Source organism: Canis lupus, chromosome 1, assembly GCF_048164855.1.
Source record: "Canis lupus baileyi chromosome 1, mCanLup2.hap1, whole genome shotgun sequence".
NCBI lineage: Eukaryota > Metazoa > Chordata > Mammalia > Carnivora > Canidae > Canis > Canis lupus.
In genome coordinates, this window is record NC_132838.1 from 26044136 (window position 1) to 26063937 (window position 19802).

At 34.7% G+C, this 19802-nt stretch overlaps 2 long non-coding RNA genes across 2 annotated transcripts in view; one reads left to right on the forward strand and one right to left on the reverse strand.

The window, feature by feature from the left end:
* The window catches only part of LOC140632083 (uncharacterized), a 32428-nt gene extending 22334 nt beyond the window's left edge, over positions 1 to 10094 (forward strand). Inside the window, exon 2 of the long non-coding RNA XR_012029614.1 lies at positions 9905 to 10094. This is a non-coding gene — a long non-coding RNA (uncharacterized lncRNA). The remainder of the gene's footprint in view (positions 1 to 9904) is intronic.
* The window catches only part of LOC140632071 (uncharacterized), a 38272-nt gene continuing 28380 nt past the window's right edge, over positions 9911 to 19802 (reverse strand). Inside the window, exons 3-5 of the long non-coding RNA XR_012029587.1 lie at positions 16307 to 16508; positions 15304 to 15665; positions 9911 to 15153 (exon numbers count right to left, since the gene is read on the reverse strand). This is a non-coding gene — a long non-coding RNA (uncharacterized lncRNA). The remainder of the gene's footprint in view (positions 15154 to 15303; positions 15666 to 16306; positions 16509 to 19802) is intronic.

Below are 19802 nucleotides of genomic sequence, written 5' to 3' on the forward strand. Positions count from 1 at the left end.
CTCCCCCAAAACCTGCAGAATACACATTCTTCTCAGAGATCCATGAAACTTTGCTGAAATAGAGTATATCCTGGACAGTAACAAAAACTACAACAAAATAATTGAAATTGTATGAAGTGTAGTCTTGAATCACATTGGAATCAAACTAGATACCAATAGCAAAAAGATAACAGGAAAACCTCTAACCATTTGGAAACTAAACAACACAATTGTAACTATGGGTTAAAAAGAAAGTCTAAGGAAAATTAAATATATATATTTAATAAATAATTATTTATTAATTAATATATATATTTGAATGAAAATTAAAATACAACATATCAAAGTTTGTGGGACATAGCTAATGCAGTTCTGAGGGGGGTAATTTATATGTCACTGAATGTTTATATTAGGAGAGAGGAGATATTTCAAATCAATAATCAACCCACATAAGTTTGATAACTTAGAATAAATAGAGCAAATCTTCAAAAAGCACAAGCTACCATAACTCACTCAATATGAAATAGATAATGAGAATAATTGTAATAGCACTAGAACAATTGAGGGAATTGAATTCATAATTTAAAAACTAATTATAGGTATTTAAAGAAAAAGTAACATCCATTATACACACCATTTTCAAAAAAAATAGGAGAAAACATTTCCCAGTTAGTTTTATGAGGCTAATATTGCCCTGATACCAAAACAAGAAAAAGATAGTACTAAAGTGAAAAGTACAGAATAACCCTCATTAATATAAAAGCAAAAATCCTTAACAAAATATTACCGAATAGTATTTAACACTATATAAAAAGAATTATATGCCACAACAAAGCAGGGTTTATTTCTGGGACGTAAGGCTAGTTTACTATTTGAAAATCAGTAATGTAATCCACCATAAAGAACAGGCTAGAGAACAAAAATCATATGTACCAATCAGTTGGTACATAAAATTCATTTGACAAAAATTCAATATTCATTCATGATAAAAAAAAACCTCCCAGAAAATTAGGAATAGAGGGGAAATCCCTCAATATTGATAAAGAGCATTTTCAAAAACAAAAATAAAAACCCCACAGCAAAGATAGACTTAATGATGAAACACTGAATGCTTTCCACCTAAGATCAGGAACAATCCAAGGAGGTCTGCTCTCATTGCTCTTATTCAAATAGTAATGCCAGTCAATGCCATATGACAAGAAAAGGAGATAAAAACCAAAGAGATCATTATACCCTCCAAAGTGAAATACTTCAGTATAATGCTAATAAAATATGTGCAAAATGAGGAAAATTACAAAACTCTGATGAATTAAATAATAATAATAATAAAAGAAATAAGTGGGGAGATAATCCATGTTTGTGAACTCAATATTGTTGAGATGTCAGTTCTTCCCAACTGACCTATAGATTCAGTGCAATCCCAACCAAAACGTCAGAGAATTATTTTGTAGATAGCAATAAAGTGGTTCTAAAGTTTCTATAGAGAAACAAAAAATCCAGAAGAACGAATATAATATTAAAGAACAAGTAAGAGGGTGGACACTACCTGACTTCAAGACTTATATAAAACTATGGCAATTAAGACAGAGTGGTATTATGAAAGAACAGACAAATAGACCAATGGAACAGTATAGAGCACTCAGAAGTAGACCCACATAAATAGGGTCAAAGGATCTTTGACAAAGAAACAAAGGCAATACAATGAAGCAAAGATAGTCTTTTCAATAAATGTGGTAGAACAACTGGACATCCACATTGCAAAAAAAATGAGTCTAGACACAAGCCTTACACACTTCACAAAAATTAACTCAAAAAATGGATTATTGACATAAATGTAAAGTGCAAAACTATAAAACTCCTAGAAGATAACATAGGAGAAAATCTAGATGATCTTGGGTATGGTTTAAGTACAACATCAAAGACATGATCCCCGAAAACAATCATTGAAAAACTGAGCTTCATCAAAATTAAAAACTGCTCTGCACAAGATAGTACAGACTGAGAGAAAATATTTGCAAAGACACATCTGATAACTGTTACCCAAAATATACAAAGAACTCTTAACACTCAATGGCAAAAAAACAAATAACCCAATTAAAAAATGAGTCAAAGATCTTAGCAGACACATTGCCAAGGAAGATATACAGATATCAAATAAGTATATGAAAATTTGCTCCATATTATGTCATCAGGGAAGTGCTAATTAAAACTATGAGATACTACTACACATCAAGTGGAATGGTCAAAATCAGGAATGCTAACATAAATGCTGGTGAGGATGTGGGACCACAGAATTTCTCACTCATTGCTGATGAGAATGAATGGGCACAGCCACTTTAGGAGACAGTTTGGCAGTTTGTTACAAAACTAAACATACTCTTATCATATAGTACAGCAATTGCCCTCTTTGGTATTTACCCAAAGAGTTGAAAATTTATGTGCACACAAAAACTGTACACAGATTTATTTATAATTGCTCAAACTTGGAAGCAACCAAGATGTCCTTAAGGAGGTGAATGGTTAAATAAACTGTGGTATATCCAAATAATAGGATATTATTCAAATCTAAAAAGAAATGAGCTTTCAAACCATGAGAAGAAGAAAAAAAAAAAAAAACAAACCATGAGAAGACAGAGGAAGCTTAAATGCCTATTACTAAGTGAAAGAAGCCACTCTGAAAACACTGCATCTGTATGATTCCAACTCTATGACATCCTGTAAATAACTAATGAGGGAGATGGTAAAAGAGTCAGTAGTCGCAGGGGTTGGAGGATAGACAGATGAATGAACAGTACACAGAGGATTTTTAGGGCAGTGAAAATACTCTGTATGCTACTATAATAGCGGATGCAAGTCATTACACACTTTACACAAATCAATAGACTGTATAACACCAAGAGTGAGCCCTAAGATAAACTGTGGATTTGGGGGTGAAAATGATGTGTCATTGTGTAGACTCATCTAGTGTAATAAAGGTAAGGAATGTTGATAATGGGTGAGGCAATGCATGTGTGTGGGCAGGGGGTCTAAGAGAAATCTCTGTGCGTTCCTTTCAATTTTTTTGTGAAACTAAAACTGCTCTAAAAAATTAAAATATTTTTAAAAACACACAAATATTATAAAGGAAAAAATAAAACTGGCCGTATTTGTAGATGATATGATTGCCTCTGTAGAAAATCCCAAGGAATCTATAAAAAGTCCTAGACTTGATAAGTGAGTTTAGCAAGATTGCAGGCTAGAAGACTGGCATATAAAAGTTAATTGTAGGTCTCCCACTGTGTCAGGCACAGTCAGCAGGATCAGTGGGTCAGTGGTGGCAGCAGCAGTGGCAGCAGCTGCAGGTAGGAAATGATGCAATAATTTTTTTTTTGTTTAAAAAAAGCTGATTTTAATTCTGCATACTAACAATGAATGCACAGACATCAAAATTAAACATAATAAAGATGCCAATTTCCCCCAAATTCCCATCCAGGTTTAACACAATTTCTATAAGAATCCCGGGAAAGTTTTTGTATAGCTAGGGAATGATTATTCTAAAACATATGGAAAGGAAAAGGAACAAAAACAGTTTTTTAAAAGAATAAGTGAAAGGAACTCCTCTTCCTGATTTCAAGACTTACTATATAGTGGCAATAATGAAGATTGTGTGATGGTGCCAGAGGAATACACACATAGAGCAATGCAATAGAATAAAGAATCCAGCAATAGACTCACACAATTATACCCAACTCCTTTTTAATGAGGAGGCAAAAGTAATGCAATGGAGGCAAAATAACTTTTTCAATAAATGGTACTGGAGTGATTGGATGTCCATAGGGGAAAAAATGAACTTCAGCTTCATCACACCTATATTATAAATCAAAATGGATCATGGGTTTAATGGTAAAATGTAGAGCTACAATACTTTTAGAAAGAAACAAGGGAAAAGAGAAAATTTTAGGGATCTAAGACTAGGCACACCTTTTGGCTCAGCGAAAGACCTTGTTTAGATGCTCAAAACAAGCCAGAGAGTAAAAAAAAAAAAAAAAAGTTCAAACCACATATCCAACAAGAGATGAGTATCTAGAATATAGGAAAACTAAAAAATTAGTACACGAACAACTCCATTAGAAAACAGACAAAAACATTTCACTGGACAGGATGCACAGATAGCACTTACGCACTTGAAAGGATTCTTAACGACATTAGCCATTAGGGAAATGCAAATTAAAATCTCAACGAGATAGTACTACATACTTATCAAAATGACCAAAAGAAAATAGTGACAACCCAAATGCTTGTAAGAATGTGGAGAAACTAGATCATCACTTATAGGTTGCTGATGGGAACCTAAAATGTTCTAGCTATTCTGGAAAACAGTTCTTTGGTTTCTTAAAAACCAAACATGTAACCGCCATACAGCCCAGCAATTATACTCCTGGTCATTTACTCCAGAAAAATAAAAACCTATGTTCACACAAAAATTATGCACACAAACATTAATAGGAGCAGCATATGTAATATCAACCGGGATGGGAGCAGATAGATATTGTTTAATGGATGAATGATTAAAAACACTGGTATATTCATATCATCAAATGTAACTCCACAATAACAAAGAATTCACTATTGAGGCACATAACTTGGATGAATCTTCAAAGAATTATATTACATTTAAAAAATGCCAATATCTGGGATCCCTGGGTGGCGCAGCGGTTTGGCGCCTGCCTTTGGCCCAGGGCGCGATCCTGGAGACCGGGGATCGAATCCCACGTCGGGCTCCCGGTGCATGGAGCCTGCTTCTCCCTCTGCCTATGTCTCTGCCTCTCTCTCTCTCTCTCTGTGTGACTATCATAAATAAATAAAAATTAAAAAAAATAAAAAATGCCAATATCAAAAGGTAACACACTATATAGTTTCATTATATAATATTCTTAAAATACCAAAACTTAGAAATGGAGAATAGATTAGTAGTTCCCAGGAGTTACAAATAACTGGGAGGGAAAGAAGATAGAGGTAGGTGGCTTATACAAAGGCAAAATGAGAGATGTTTGTGGTGATGGAAATGTGCTGCATCTTTTTTTTTTAATCATAAATCCTGTTTCTTTTTTTGTTTATTAAGTTTTTTTAAGTTTACATTCCAGTTAGTTAACATATGTGTAATATTAATTTCAGGTGTACAATAGAATGATTCAACACTTCCATACAACACTTGGTGCTCATCAAAAGTGCCTCCTTTATCCCAGTCACTTATCTCACCCATTCTTCTACCCACCTCCCCTCTGGTAGCCCTCAGTCTGTTCTCTGTAATTAAGAGTCTGTTTCTTGGTTTGCCTTCTCTCTTTTTTTTCCTTTTGCTCATTGTTTTGTTTCTTAAAATCATATGGTATTTGTCTTTCTCTGACTTATTTCACTTAGCATTATACTCTCCAGCTCCATCCACATTATTGCAAATGGCAATATTTCATTCTTTTTTATGGCTGAGCTATATTCCATTGTATATACACACCACATCTTCTCCATCCATTCATCAGTCAGTGGACACTTGGGCTGTTTCTATAATTTAGAATTAAAATTTATAATTTTAATCTGTAATATATAGATAATGCTGCTATGAACATCGGAGTGCATATATCTCTTTGAATTAGTATTTTTGTATTCTTTGGGTAAATACCAAGTGGTCCAAATGCTGGATCATAAGGCAGTTCCATTTTTATTTTTTTTTTTGTTTTTTGTTTTTTGTTTTTTTAAGGCAGTTCCATTTTTAATTTTTTGATAAACTTCTGTACTGTTTTCCATAATGGCTGCATCATTTTTTTGTTCCCACCAATAGTGCAAAAGGGTTCCCCTTTTTCCACATCATTGCCAATACCTGTTATTTCTTATTGATTTTAGCTATTGTGACTGGTGTGAGGTGATATCTCATTGTAGTTTTGATTTGTATTTCCCTGATGGTAAGTGATGAGCATTTTTTCATGTATCTGTTGGCCGTCTGTATGTCTTTTGGAGAAATGTCTGTTCAAGTCTTCTATTTTTAAATTGGATTATTTGTTTTTCAGATGTTGAGTTGTGTAAGTTCTTTATATATTTTGGATACTAACCCTTTATCAGATATGTCCCTTACAAACATCTTCTCCCATTCCACAGGTTGTCTTCTGGTTTCATTGTTTGTTATTCTTTGCTGTACAGAAAACTTTTCTTTTTTTGTAGTCCCTGTGGTTAATTTTTGCTTTTATTTCTCTTGCCTTAAGAGACAGATCTAGAAAAATGTTGCTACAGCCAATGTCAGAGAAATTATTGCCTGCGCTTTCTTCTAAGATTTTTGTGGTTTCAGGTCTCATAATAGGTCTTTAATCTTGTGTTTGGGTGGAAGAAAGTGGTCCAGTTTCATTCTTCTGCACGTAGCTGTTGAGTTTTCCCAAGACCATTTGTTGAAGAGACTTTTTCCCATTGCATATTCTGGCCTCCTTTGTTGAAGATTAATTGACCATATAATTATGAGTTTATTTCTGGGTTTTCTATTCTGTTCCATTGATCTGTGTGTCTATTTTTGCCAGTACTATACTGTTTTTTTAAAATAATAAATTTATTTTTTCTTGGTGTTCAATTTGCCAACATACAGAATAACACCCAGTGCTCATCCTGTCAAGTGCCCCCCTCAGTGCCCATCACCCATTACCCCCCACCCCTTGCCCCCCTCCCCTTCCACCACCCTTAGTTCGTTTCTCAGAGTCAGGAGTCTTCATGTTCTGTCTCCCTTTCTGATATTTCCTACCCATTTCTTCTCTCTTCCTTTCTATTCCCTTTCACTATTACTATACTGTTTTGACCATTAAAGCTTTGTAATATAACTTGAAGTCTGGAATTGTGATGCCTTCAGTTTTGTTTTTATTTTTCAAGATTCTTTTGTCCATTCATGGTCTTATATGGTTTCACACAAATTGTAGGATTGTTTCTCCTACTTCTGTGAAAAATGGTGTTGGTATTTTGATATGGATTGTATTAAATCTTTAGATTGCTCATTTTAACAATATTTATTCTTGTAACCCATGAGCATGGAATGTCTTTCCATTTCTTTGTATCATCTTCAATTTCTTTCATCTGTGTTTTATAGTTTCATAGTACAGATCTTTCATCTCTTTGGTTGCATTTATTCCTAGGTATTTTATTACTTTCAGTACAATTGTAAATGGGATTGTTTTCTTGATTTCTCTCTCTGCTGCTCCATTATTAGTGCATAGAAATACAACAGATTTCTGTATATTGATTTTATATCGAAATTTTACTACTTTTGTATCCTGTGACTTTTTGGTGGAGTCTTTAGTGTTTTCTATGTGTAGCATCACATCATCTGCAAATAGTGCAAGTTTTACATCTTCCTTAACAATTTGCATGCCTTTTCTTTCTTTCTCTTGTCTAATTGCTATGGCTAGGACTTCCAGTACTATGTTGCATAAGTGATGAGAGTGGACATCTTTGCTTGCTTCTGGCCTTAGGGGAAAAGTTCTCAGTCTTTCCCCCTTTGAATATGATGTGTGTGTTCCCCCATTGAAAAACTGTGGGGTTTTTATATAAAGTTTTTATTATGTTGAATTATGTTCCCTCTAGGCCTACTTTGTTGAGGGTTTTTTTTTAATCATTAATGGATGTTGTACTTTATCAAACACTTTTTCTGCATCTGTTGAAATGATCATATGGTTTTTTATTCTTTCTCTTATTGATGTGATGGATCACATTGATTGATTTGTGAATATTGAACCACCCTTGCCTCCTAGGAATAAATCCCGCTTGATTGTAGTAAATTATTTTTTTACTGTATTGTTGGATTCTGTTTGCTAGTACTTTGTTGAGGATTTTTACATCTATATCAGAGATATTGGCCTATAGTTCTTTTTTATGGTATCTTTATCTGGTTTTGGTATTAGAATAACACTCGCCTCATAGAATGAAGTTGGAAGTTTCCTTTCCTCTTGCATTTTTTGGAATAGTTTGAAAAGAATAGATAGAATAGATATTAATAGATATCAACTTTTTAAAATGTTGGTAGAACATCACTATGAAGCCATGTGGTTCTGGATTTTAGTTTGTTGGGAATTTTTTGATTATTGACTATTGATTCAATTTCATTGCTGGTAATCAGTCTGTTCAAATTTTCTATTTCTTCCAGCTTCAATTTTGGTAGGTTATATTTCTAGGCATTTTTCCATTTCTCTTAGATTGTCCAGTTTGTTGGCATACAATTTTAATAATATTCTCAATATACAATTATATTCTCTATATAATATACAAAAATACAATTATTTGTATTTCTGTGATGTTGGTTTTTACTTCTCTTTCATTTTTGACTGTTTATTTGAGTCAGTTATTTATTTATTTTATTATTGTTTTTTATGTGTCTAGTTAGAGGTTTATCAATTTGGTTGATCTCATCCAAGAACCAGATCCTAGTTTCACTGATTTGTTCTATTGGGTTTTTTTTTTAGTTTCTATATCATTTATTTCTGCTCTAACCTTTATTATTCTGCTTCCTTCTGCTGGTTTGGGGTTTTGTTTGTTCTTCCTTTCTAGCTCCTTTAGGTATAAGGTTAGGTTTTATATTTGAGATTTTTCTTGCTTCTTGAGGTAGCCTATCTTGCTCTCAACTTCTCTCTCAGAATCACTTTTGTTACATCCCAAAGGTTTTGGTTCATTGTATTCAATATGATGCATCTTTAATATAGCCACATCAATATCTTTGTTGTGATAATGTACTACAGTTTTGCAAGATGTTATAATTTGGGGAAAACTGGATAAAAGGTCACGGGATCTCTGTGTTATCCCTTACAACTGCTTGTGAATTATCACCAAAATAAAGGTTAGTTTTTAAAAAGTATCCAATGAAAGTTACCAAAATTAAGGTTTATGTTGTCAACTTCCTACTGAAAATTAGTTATTTTCAAATATTGGAGTGAAAATTATGTTTCCTAGAGGCATTTGGAGTTGGAATAATTTCCATTTACAGTCATGTAATTTCTTGCTGTCAGTTACTTCTCCTATCCTGTATTGGAGAAATTCTTTAAGTGCCATTTTTAAAAGTCATTAACAGACTGAAATGATGCAATGATACATTCTGGATTTATAGTCAATTATTAAATACTTATAAATACTCAATTATTAACTACTCATATAAATCTGGTATCCTCCTTGTCTCAAAGGATACTTATTACCATTACATTGCTCAAGAATAAATAATATATATTTGGTCAATTTGTGAAAATATTTGCAGTGTTACTATATTTCCATAAAATGAAACTCGAATAAGTAATATAGCAGGTATTATAATGAATAATCTCTAGTACTTTTTTGCAGAAGCCATTTATAGTGCGGTGAGCTTTTTATTAAAGACAATTTTTAGTGGAATCTGAGATTACCAATGATAAATGTACTGTTGTCTTGGCAATGGGAGATTCCAAATTCACTAGTTGATTATTGTATGGATTCAGCCATTAAATTTAATGCTTGAGTCAAAATACAAAAAGACAGATATAAAGATAGAGATATAGATCCTAAGAAGTAGACTTCTACAGGCAATGACTGAAAATAGGATGAGTACATACTGATCCTATATAGAAATAAAATAACAAGAATGATAAAAGAGCATGAAAGAGTGATAATAATTAATACTTAAAAATTTTAGCTTTTAGAAATAATTACTGACATCGTGGAGTAAAATAACATTAAAAGAATTTTCAGTTGGAAACAATGTTTTATATATTCTAACTACTTTAAAAGATGGATAATTTCTAACATTGATAGGGAAACAGGCACACACACACAGAGTTGGTGGGAGTATTAATTTTATTACAGATTTTTTTGAGAGAAAATTTTTTTAAAGATTTTCTTTCTTTCTTCTTTCTTTCTTTCTTTCTTTCTTTCTTTCTTTCTTTCTTTCATTCTTTCTTCATAGAGACACAGAGAGAGAATGAGAGGCAGAGACACACGCAGAGGGAGAAGCAGGCTCCATGCAGAGAGCCTGACGTGGGACTCGATCCAGGATCTCCAGGATCATGCCCTGGGCTGCAGGCGGCACTAAACTGCTGTGCCACCGGGGGTGCCCTTTTTGAGAGAAATTTGGTAATAAATAATAAAATGTAAAATTTTTTATAGTCTTTGGTTCAGTTGTAGGCTCTTGTAGAAATCCAGTGGAAACAAACAATCATGCATGAAATATGTTCACTATAGATCTTTTAGGATCATGAATAACTATCGGTAATCAATAATGGAATTATCAGACAGATTATGTTATATTCACACTCTGGAATATTATACAGCCATTGAAAAAGCAGATCAGTATGAATTCCTGATTTTAGGGAAAAGGGAATTGCTGTTTCTTCTTTTTACTTTATATGCTCCTCTGTTATTTGAATATAGTTTCAACAAACATACTACTTCAGTAATTTTTATGTAAATTAAATGACATATACGATAGATAAATAAATCATGCTCACTTAAATAGAACCAACACTGTGAAAATTATGGAAAGATCTGCATATTTTTGTGGAAAATAAGCTTCATAAATAATTTTTACAATAATTTTCCAATAACTAATATTTGTTAGCAGCACAATCATGAGGACAATTATGTGTGAGCAAAATGTAGATACTGCTCAGCTTAAGATTTCAAAATTTTAAGTAGATTTAAGAGTGTCTATAAGTGTATCTTGTCAATTGTAGGTTTTTTCTTTAATTAATCAGATATCAAAGAAAGTAAAATAAGACCTAAAGTTTAACCATTTTCTAAATACCTGAGAAAAAAGTGCTGTTACCAAAAAGAGGTGAACATGAGTAATGAATGTGTGGGCATTGGACTGGACATTGAATAATTTCTGTATACAAAGCATATCTTGTATTAGCAATGGAATTAAAGGTTTTTCATAATATTTAGGTTAAATAAATAAATATGATTCATTTTTCAACTTATTTGAATAAGCTTTTAGAGGAAAAAGAGTATTTCAAAGTTTGACATTAAAATCTTTACGATATCTTATATTTCTCAGGATTTTGTTTTCTTCCCTAAAAAAAGGGAAGGGGAGGGGCAACTAAATCAATGGTGAGCAAACTATTGCACAAAGTCAAATCCAAAAAACAAAAAGGCTACATTTTTAGCAAGCAATGGAAATTATATCTTTTAAAATAAGAAAATGCAGGGACTATCACTGGACTCAAGCAGTCCATTAATTTGCTGTCACTTGAGGGTTTCAAAATGTTAGCCATTTTCCAAAAATTTCATAAATGATACATACTGTAGTATCCAATTATAATGTTGTGGCTTGAACAAAATTTGGTTCTGAAAACAATTCTGAAACAAATGTATTTTATAATCTGTGTGATGGTTAATTTTATATGTCAACTTGGATGGGCCATGGTGCCCAAATATGTTGTTGAACATTATTCTGGATATTTCTTTGAGGGTGCTTTTAGATGAAATTAACATTTAAATTGGTGGACTTTGAGTAGAGCAGATTGCTTTCTATAGTGTACATGGACCTCATTCAATCAGTGGAAGGCTTGAAGAATAAAAGACTGAGCTCCCCAAGCATGAGAGAATTTTGTAACACTCTAAACCTGAGAGCAACATCTGTTTTTCCCTGAGTTTCCAGCCTGACAGTCTTTAGACTTGAACTGTAACATTGGCTTTTCTCTGGGTTTCCAGACTGCTAGCCCATGCTGCAGAGTTTGAACTTGACAGCTTCCATAATTGCATGAGCCAGTTCCTTAAAATAAATCTTTATATATGTAAATTACTTACACACACGCGCGCACACACACACACACATCCTATTGGTTCTGTTTCTCTGAAGAACCTTGACTAATACAATCTGCTTAGTTTTCTCAAAGTGTATTTAATTAATTTTAAAATCATTTTCCCATTGCAAATAAATAAATCCTCATACCTCACAGTCCCCATCTCAAGGTATTTTTCTGACGTAGCCAATAGCTCTCACTGATTGCTTAGCGAATTCGTTCTTGAATCTCCTTTCTTTGCAGACCTAAGTGCACTCAAAGTATTAGAGACTACAGAGGTCCCAAGTGGGGCCAATGAAACTGGGTTTTCCCTCTGACAGATTAGGTTACATGTGGCCAGAAGACTCAGGTAGTACTCTTTAAGGTTTCTCCCAGAGATATCATAGAGTCTATAATTCTCAACATAACATTTACTATAAATTGGGTATGTAAATGATTGTGCAAGTTGAAGCAGAAAACTGAGTAGTGAACAGTAATGTTGCTGCTCTGGGCACAGGATTTTCATTGGCTTCGGAAACACTGGTTTTCTCATAATAATGATTTAACTGGTCAGGATGGTGAAAATGGGGCATTTGAGGTATTCCTAGATAAAATCATGTAAGGGACCCATGGTCATAAAGCAAAGGTACAATAGTTGTCAATGTTTATCATCCTGCAAAATACAAAATTATGCTTCCTCTCATTGAATTCTAGAATTGGAAAAGATGTTATAAAGATGTTATTTCATTAAACCTCTCATTTTAGAGATTAAAAAATAAGAGTCAAAGAGGTCAAAATAGACTTCATCAGACCTATCAGGTCTTAAGATTGAAATGATCTATAAGGATTACACACAGGAAGCACCAGAAGGCCCAGGCAAGCAGTAGAGTCTGGAGGCTTTGACTTACATTTCCTCCACCACAGTTGTATAAAGCAAGACTTCTTAACCAGCATTTATCTATTCTGCATAGGATGCCTTACAACAGCTGAAAAAGTAGGAAAAGAACAAAGCTGATTTATGAACTGACAGCTCAGTAAGAGTGTCCAGCTAAAAATGGATTGGGACTTCACTGCAGCCCCTCTCCATGGTGACCTTGGAAGACATTGGCTGGGGAAAATCTTTGCAATAGGCAGAGCTCCAGGTGGTACAATCGATATTCCTCTTTTGATGGAAATAAAATAGCCCAGGATTAAAATTATATAAATATATAGGTGACATATAGCTTGGAAGGAAAAAGATGGGAAGATCATGGAGAGGAAGGTCTGCAGTCATGTTTTGTGGATGGACTAATGGGAGTGGGCATACAGTGTGAAGATCTTTGTATTGTATGTTTGTGTCCACTAGAGAACATCTACCCTGGAATAGGCATTAAACAAACAAATAATCAGAGTAGACAAAATGTCAGCCAGTCCATGTCAGCCAACTCTCTCTGTCATCAGAGCCCCCAGTGTTGAACATCAGATACAAAGAAACACAGTTAACTGTGGTGTCAAGAGTGGAGACTTGGCAAGAGAAACCAGTGCTAACCCCCAAATATAGCACCATCCCTTCCAGGTGCCAAGCAACCACCCAGTGGCAAATTGAATATGTTGTACTTATTCCATCCTACAAGAACCCTCCATTCATTTTGGATTGACACTTTTTGAATCTACACATATTCTACGTATGGATTTGCCTTTCCTGTTGGAAGAGTCTCAGACAGCATCATTATTTATGGGGTTACAGAAAGTTTCATCCATCCACATGAATTCCCAATAGCATTCAACAGACTAAGGTAGTAGTTTTTAACCAGGAGTAATTCCCCGCCCTCCCAGGGGACATTTGGGAACATCAGGAGCCACAGTTGGTTGGCACGTTTGGGTGGTGCTACTGACATCTAGTGGCTAGAGGCCAGAGTTGCTGCTAAACATCCCATAATGTGTAGGAAAAACTCTGGACTAAAGAGACTCACTTATGGCAACGGAGTGCAACAGTGGGCTTACAATCAGAAGATCCACAGGTCTTGTCACATAACACAGCATCTGAAAGCAGCTAGCATTAAAGAGCAATGGAATAGCTTATAGATGGCACAGATAAGACAGGTGCTCAAAAATAAAACCATATTAAGATAGGGAGTCATCTTCCACAACACAGTATATCCTCAAATTAATGACTACTCTAGAGTGTTGTGCCCCATTAGTTAGAATACATGGTGCCAGGAACCAAACGGTGAAAATGGGAATGACCTATAAGGAATTTCTGCTTTCTTTTTCTGAAAATTCTGACCTATGTGTGTTTTGTGGTTTTTGTTCCTAAGATGGAAAACATCCACCATGGAAATTCAAAGTGTGATTTATGCCATGTACTTCATACTCCTTATGCTAAGGAGCCAGTGGCAAGGGGAGGATACCATATTGATAGAGGCGATTGATCTGATCATCAGGAGGAAGGCTTTATGACATATTGCGGACAGGGAAGAATATGGTGTATGGTTATCTCGTAGTACTTCTTTGCCTAATTTGGATGGTAAATGGACAAATAGAGTAGTAGCCACAATTTCAAAAGGGCTTAATGACCCAGGGTTTAGGCAATCAGATATGACTTTGAGTTGCTCCACCAGCTAAGCCACTAAGACCAGCAGAGATACTAGCTGTGGAAGAAGAATCTAGGATAGATTGTGGAATAAGGAGACAATAACTTATCATAACTGTAGCTTCAATCCCACATGCACCAGTGAGAACTACAGTTTTTTCTTTTAATTTTCCTCTAGTAAGTCTACCCTAGGAAAAACAATCACCATAGTCCTGGAGGAATGACTTTTGGGGCTTAGGTAAAGCAAGAGGAGCAAAGACTTGTACAAATGGACAATAATGGATGCTGTACTACCCTGCCTGGATTCCTCTTCCAACAAGGAAGGACTAATTCCCTTAACTGCTGAATGTGTTGCTGGCTGAGAACTCTCAGCTGCCAGTCCTCTCTGGAAGTTGCTGTCCCCTAAAGAGAGCCACATTGCATAGTATCACTGGTCCCTTTTTGAGGTGTATTTAAGGTGTATCGAAAGGCCATTCTGACCTTAGGGCTCCCCTTGGGCCTGCCCTAGGTGTTGTTGCTGCACCACAGCTCAGTTTCTCCCTTGGCCCTACTATGCTTCCTTACAATCCTGCACAGAAGCTAATCCTGACAGCAACTCCCCCCAAAACTATTTGTGGACTAAGCTCCATTTCCTGGGCAACTTCCTGGGGAACCTGACCTGCAACATTAATACATGTACTGCAGTCCATGCCCTTCAAGATACAGTGAAAGTATGCTGCTTAAACTTGCCAGAACTTTCCCTATTCCCTGAAAACTTACCTTTGAATGTCTGTTCACAGACACACAACATTCTCTTCCTTGCTTTTGCCTCTTCTCTTTCATGTTTGGGAAAGTTTTCTGCTAGAAGCCAGAATGACAGTTCTTAGAATGAGAAAGAAAAACATGTAAAAGGCTTACTTCATTTTTATCTGCAACAAGTACTCTGTGATAAAAAGATTGAAAAGAATTGCAATTATTTCAGTCCACCAAATATTTGGCCTGCAGCATTTGTTTATGAAACGCAAAACTCACCTTGATCTAAGCTCAAATTTACCATTACTCTTTTTTCTTTTTCTTCTTTCAAACACACTGACTTTGTTTATGTCAATCTTGATTTTAATAACCTTCAAGAAAAGTAGAACTTATATCCATTTTCCCAACAGCAGTGTCAGGTTCCTATGTTTGTCATTTCTCTTCTTGTGCATCAGTCTCTGCTTTGGGTGGGAATGGGGGGACTGGCTGGGGTGAAGGATCAGCATCAAGTGTTAACTGAAGAACAAATGGATAATCTCAACCACTTGCAATTATAGTCAAATTCTTTATTGGCCAGACCTGAGTTCGAAGTATCTCCATTCAGCAAATAAACTCAGACCATCCCTTTTAAGTGCACATTTCTATGGGGGAAAAAAAAAAAAAAAACAGAAAAGTTAAATATAATTGGGATAATTTATTTAAGTGCTTAATAGAATTCACTAGTGAAACCATCTGAGCCCAGCATTTTCTTGGGGGGTTTTTTAAAAACAAAGATATAATTGATATGCATTATATTGAAAGTTTTGGTGTACAACATACTCATTTAATATATGTATATGTTGCAAAAGGATCACTACAATAAACCTAATTAACTTCCATTACCACACTTAATTACAAAGTTTTTTCTTGTGATGAGAACATTTAAAATCTACTTTCTTAGCAACTTACAAATACACAATACATTATTATTAACCATAGTCACCATGTTGTACATTACATCCCAGGACTTATTTATTTTATACCTGGAAGATTGTACCTTTTGATTATCTTTTAATTATCACTTTTATTTATTTAATGGGACTATTCCATTTTCCTTTCATTTCTATCAGTTTGATTAGGTGTTTTTCTCAAAAAAAAAAGTTTATCCCTTTCATCTGATTTGTTTAATTTTTTCTTTAAATTTATCACAGTATTTAATGTTTCTTTTTTTTTTGCATAATTAAATTTTCACCTGTATCATTTACCATCACCCAAAAACTTTAGCATTTCTTGTAGTGCAGACCTGCGGCAGATCAGTACTTTCCCAGGTTGACAGGTTTATATTTTTCTTTAATAAGTTTAAAGATGTTGTTCCATTGTCTTCTGGCTTTTTCTGATGAGGGGTCAGTCTTCATACTTCAGATCTCTATCTTTAAGATATATTTTCCTCCTGTTCTTTTTATGTGCTATTTGACATTGGCTTTCCACAGTTTAAAATAATGGACCTAGCAAGGGAAACAAAAGCAAAAATGAACTCTTGGGATTTCATCAAGATAAAAAGCTTCTGCACAGCAAAACAAACAGTCAACAAAACTAAAAGACAACCTACAGAATGGAGAAGATCTTTGCAAATGACATATCAGATAAAGGGCTAGTTTCCAAGATCTATAAAGAACTTATTAAACTCAACAGCAAAGAAATGAACAATCCAGTCATGAAATGGGCAAAAGACATGGACAGAAATCTCACCAAAGAAGACATAGACATGGCCAACAAGCACATGAGAAAATGCTCTGCATCACTGGCCATCAGGGAAATACAAATCAAAATCACAATGAGATACCACCTCACACCAGTGAGAATGGGGAAAATTAACCACAGGAAACACCAAATGTTGGAGAAGATGTGAAGAAATGGGAACCCTCTAGCACTGTTGGTGGGAATGTGAACTGGTACAGCCACTCTGGAAAACTGTCTGGAGGTTCCTCAAAGAGTTAAAAATAGAACTTCCCTGTGACCCAGCTTTTGCACTGCTGGGAATTTACCCCAAAGATACCGATGCAGTGAAATGCCGGGACACCTGCACCCCAATGTTTCTAGCAGCAATGGCCACGATAGCCAAACTGTGGAAGGAGCCTCAGTGTCCATTGAAAGATGAATGGATAAAGAAGATGTGGTATATGTATACAATAGAATATTCCTCAGCCATTAGAAATGACAAATACCCACCATTTGCTTCGATGTGGATGGAACTGGAGGGTATTATGCTGAGTGAAGTAAGTCAATCGGAGAAGGACAAACATTATATGGTCTCATTCATTTGGGGAATATAAAAAATAGTGAAAAGGATTATAGGGAGGAGAGAAAATGAGTGGGAAATACCAGAGAAAGTGACAGAACATGAGAGACTCCTAACCCTGGGAAACAAACAAGGGATGGTAGAAGGGGAGGTGGTCAGGGGGACAGGGTGACTGGGTGATGCCCACTAAGGAGGGCACTTGACGGAATGAGCACTGGGTGTTATAATGTATGTTGGCAAATTGAACTCAAATTAAAAAATAGGAAAAAAATTAAAAATTAATTTTAAAAAATAATAAAATAATGGACCTGGGGTTTCTCCCTGCATAGTGGTTGCTTAAATTCTTATAAATTATGGGTGGATTTTTGATAAAATTTTGAAATTTTCCAACCAATATTTCCCCAAATAATTTTTATGCTCCATACTCTCTCATCCCTCTAAGTCTCCAATTATACAAATGTTAACTCATCTGATGCTTTTGTACGGGTCACTAATGTTTTGCTTTTACTTTCTAATCTTATGCTACATTTAATAATTCTGATAGAAAAATCCAAAAAAAAGTCAAAAGGTGAAGTTTAGACCTCACTTTCTTTTTTTGTTTTATTGTCTTGGCCAGGACTTACAGTTTGTATTAATCAAAAGCAAGGATAATAAGCATTTTTATCTTTAATCTTAAGGGGAAAATATCTAAAATTTCACCATAGGGAAACAGTTTTCTAAGGTTATTGAAAGATATCTTTGATCAACCTTAGAGAGTTTCCTAACTTTAAATATTTTGTTGGTTTTAAGTAAATTTTGAAATTTATTGCTTTTTTTTTCAACTCTTGGGAAAATATGGGGTAGTCATCACTAGTGTTGCTCTCCACACTTTTCAGAATGTCTCCATTTCTGAATACGTGTAGGATTGCTCTTCCTTGTCCCCTGGAAGTCAGGTTGGTTGTGTTATGTGGTGAGCAGAAGAGATCTGGGTCACATATGGGCAGAAATCTTCAAAGCCAGTGTGTTGTAGTTTGCCAGATTCCCTTCTTAGTGATTATGTAAGTATGTTTAGAGAAGGAGCTTCCATCATCCTGGTTCCCTCATTGACTATGATGAGCAGGGTCTTTTTGCCAATATTCACTTGATGAGTAACATGAAAAAAAATGTAATTTTATCATGATCAACTGTTCAGATATGAGGGTTATTTATTCACGCAGATTAACCTAGCCTAATCCCTTATTTTTCTTTTTATGCTAAGCCACTCTTTCATTTAAGATACTTACATCTGATTATAATATATTACTTACTAATATTTTTTATTTCATAACTTCCTTTCATAGATAGTATTATACGTGGCATACCTAATAGTCAAAACCAGGTAAGGAATGCAGCTTAGGGAATATTTCTTTAAAAAATGTTTTCTTCCTAGTTGAATATATGGTCCCTTCCCTCAGGGAATGATAACTAGACAGTTTATTAGAAAAAAAGTGAATAAGTCCTGAAAGACAATTCTACATGTGCCATGCAAGCTTGGAGTAAAAAGAAAAAGAAATATTTTCTGGAATAGCAGAAATAGTGGAATAACAAGTTATACAGTTTGCCTTACTAATAATAAACAGCAAAGTTAATCCGTAGGAGTGTGAATTTGATTCTATAGACATCAAAGATTTTTAAATAAGGGAGTTTTTTTTGTTTTAAGAAGATGATTAATATTGCAATAGGATGAATTGCAAGAGGTGGGTACTAGAGGTCCTGAGAGGTTGGGAGGGGCAAGGATTTTTCATTGTTGATGTGAAACAATGAGGATCTGGACAAAGGGATGGAAAGGAAGGAATAGCTTTGAGTTTTGCTGAGCTACATGGTTTACAGGTTTATTTGTCTGACTTAGCACTTGAAAACCTAACATTCTTTATTTTTGTATATTGTGAGCTATATAAATAGAATCTGTAACTAGATACACCTTTATTGGACAACCACCTCAAATATATTAGTTTATATTATTGACTCAATATGCTAATGTTTAACACTAAAGCCAAAAGTGAAAACACAGATGCTATAAGGAAAGAAAAGTTGGCAGCACAAACCTCTGGCAATTAAGGTAGGGTATATTTTGTTTGTTTGCTTGTTTTGTTGCCTTCTGTTGTACAGCAGGCATTTGTGATTCAGGTATATTTTTTTATTCTGATAGAAAAAAATCCTCCCACTGAAACAAAAGTACCATTATAAAGAGCTAGATGGGATCAACAGCACCCTATTTTGTCATGTCTTGCATGACTAGAAGGGGTCACATTCAGGGACTGTTGATCAGACTTTTTTGTCTCCTTTTTAAAAGACATTCTGGGAGTTCTGATATTTTTCCATGTTCAAAAGTATTGTTTGTCCAGGGAAGAGGGTTTGGGTGTCAAGCATAGGGCATTTTGGAGTTTCTAAAGTGGTCACTTTGAGAGTCATTTCATAATATATTTGTTGGTATGTCTTTCTTCCAGTTCTGGTTTTGTTACCTTCTCTCTGTTTTCAATGT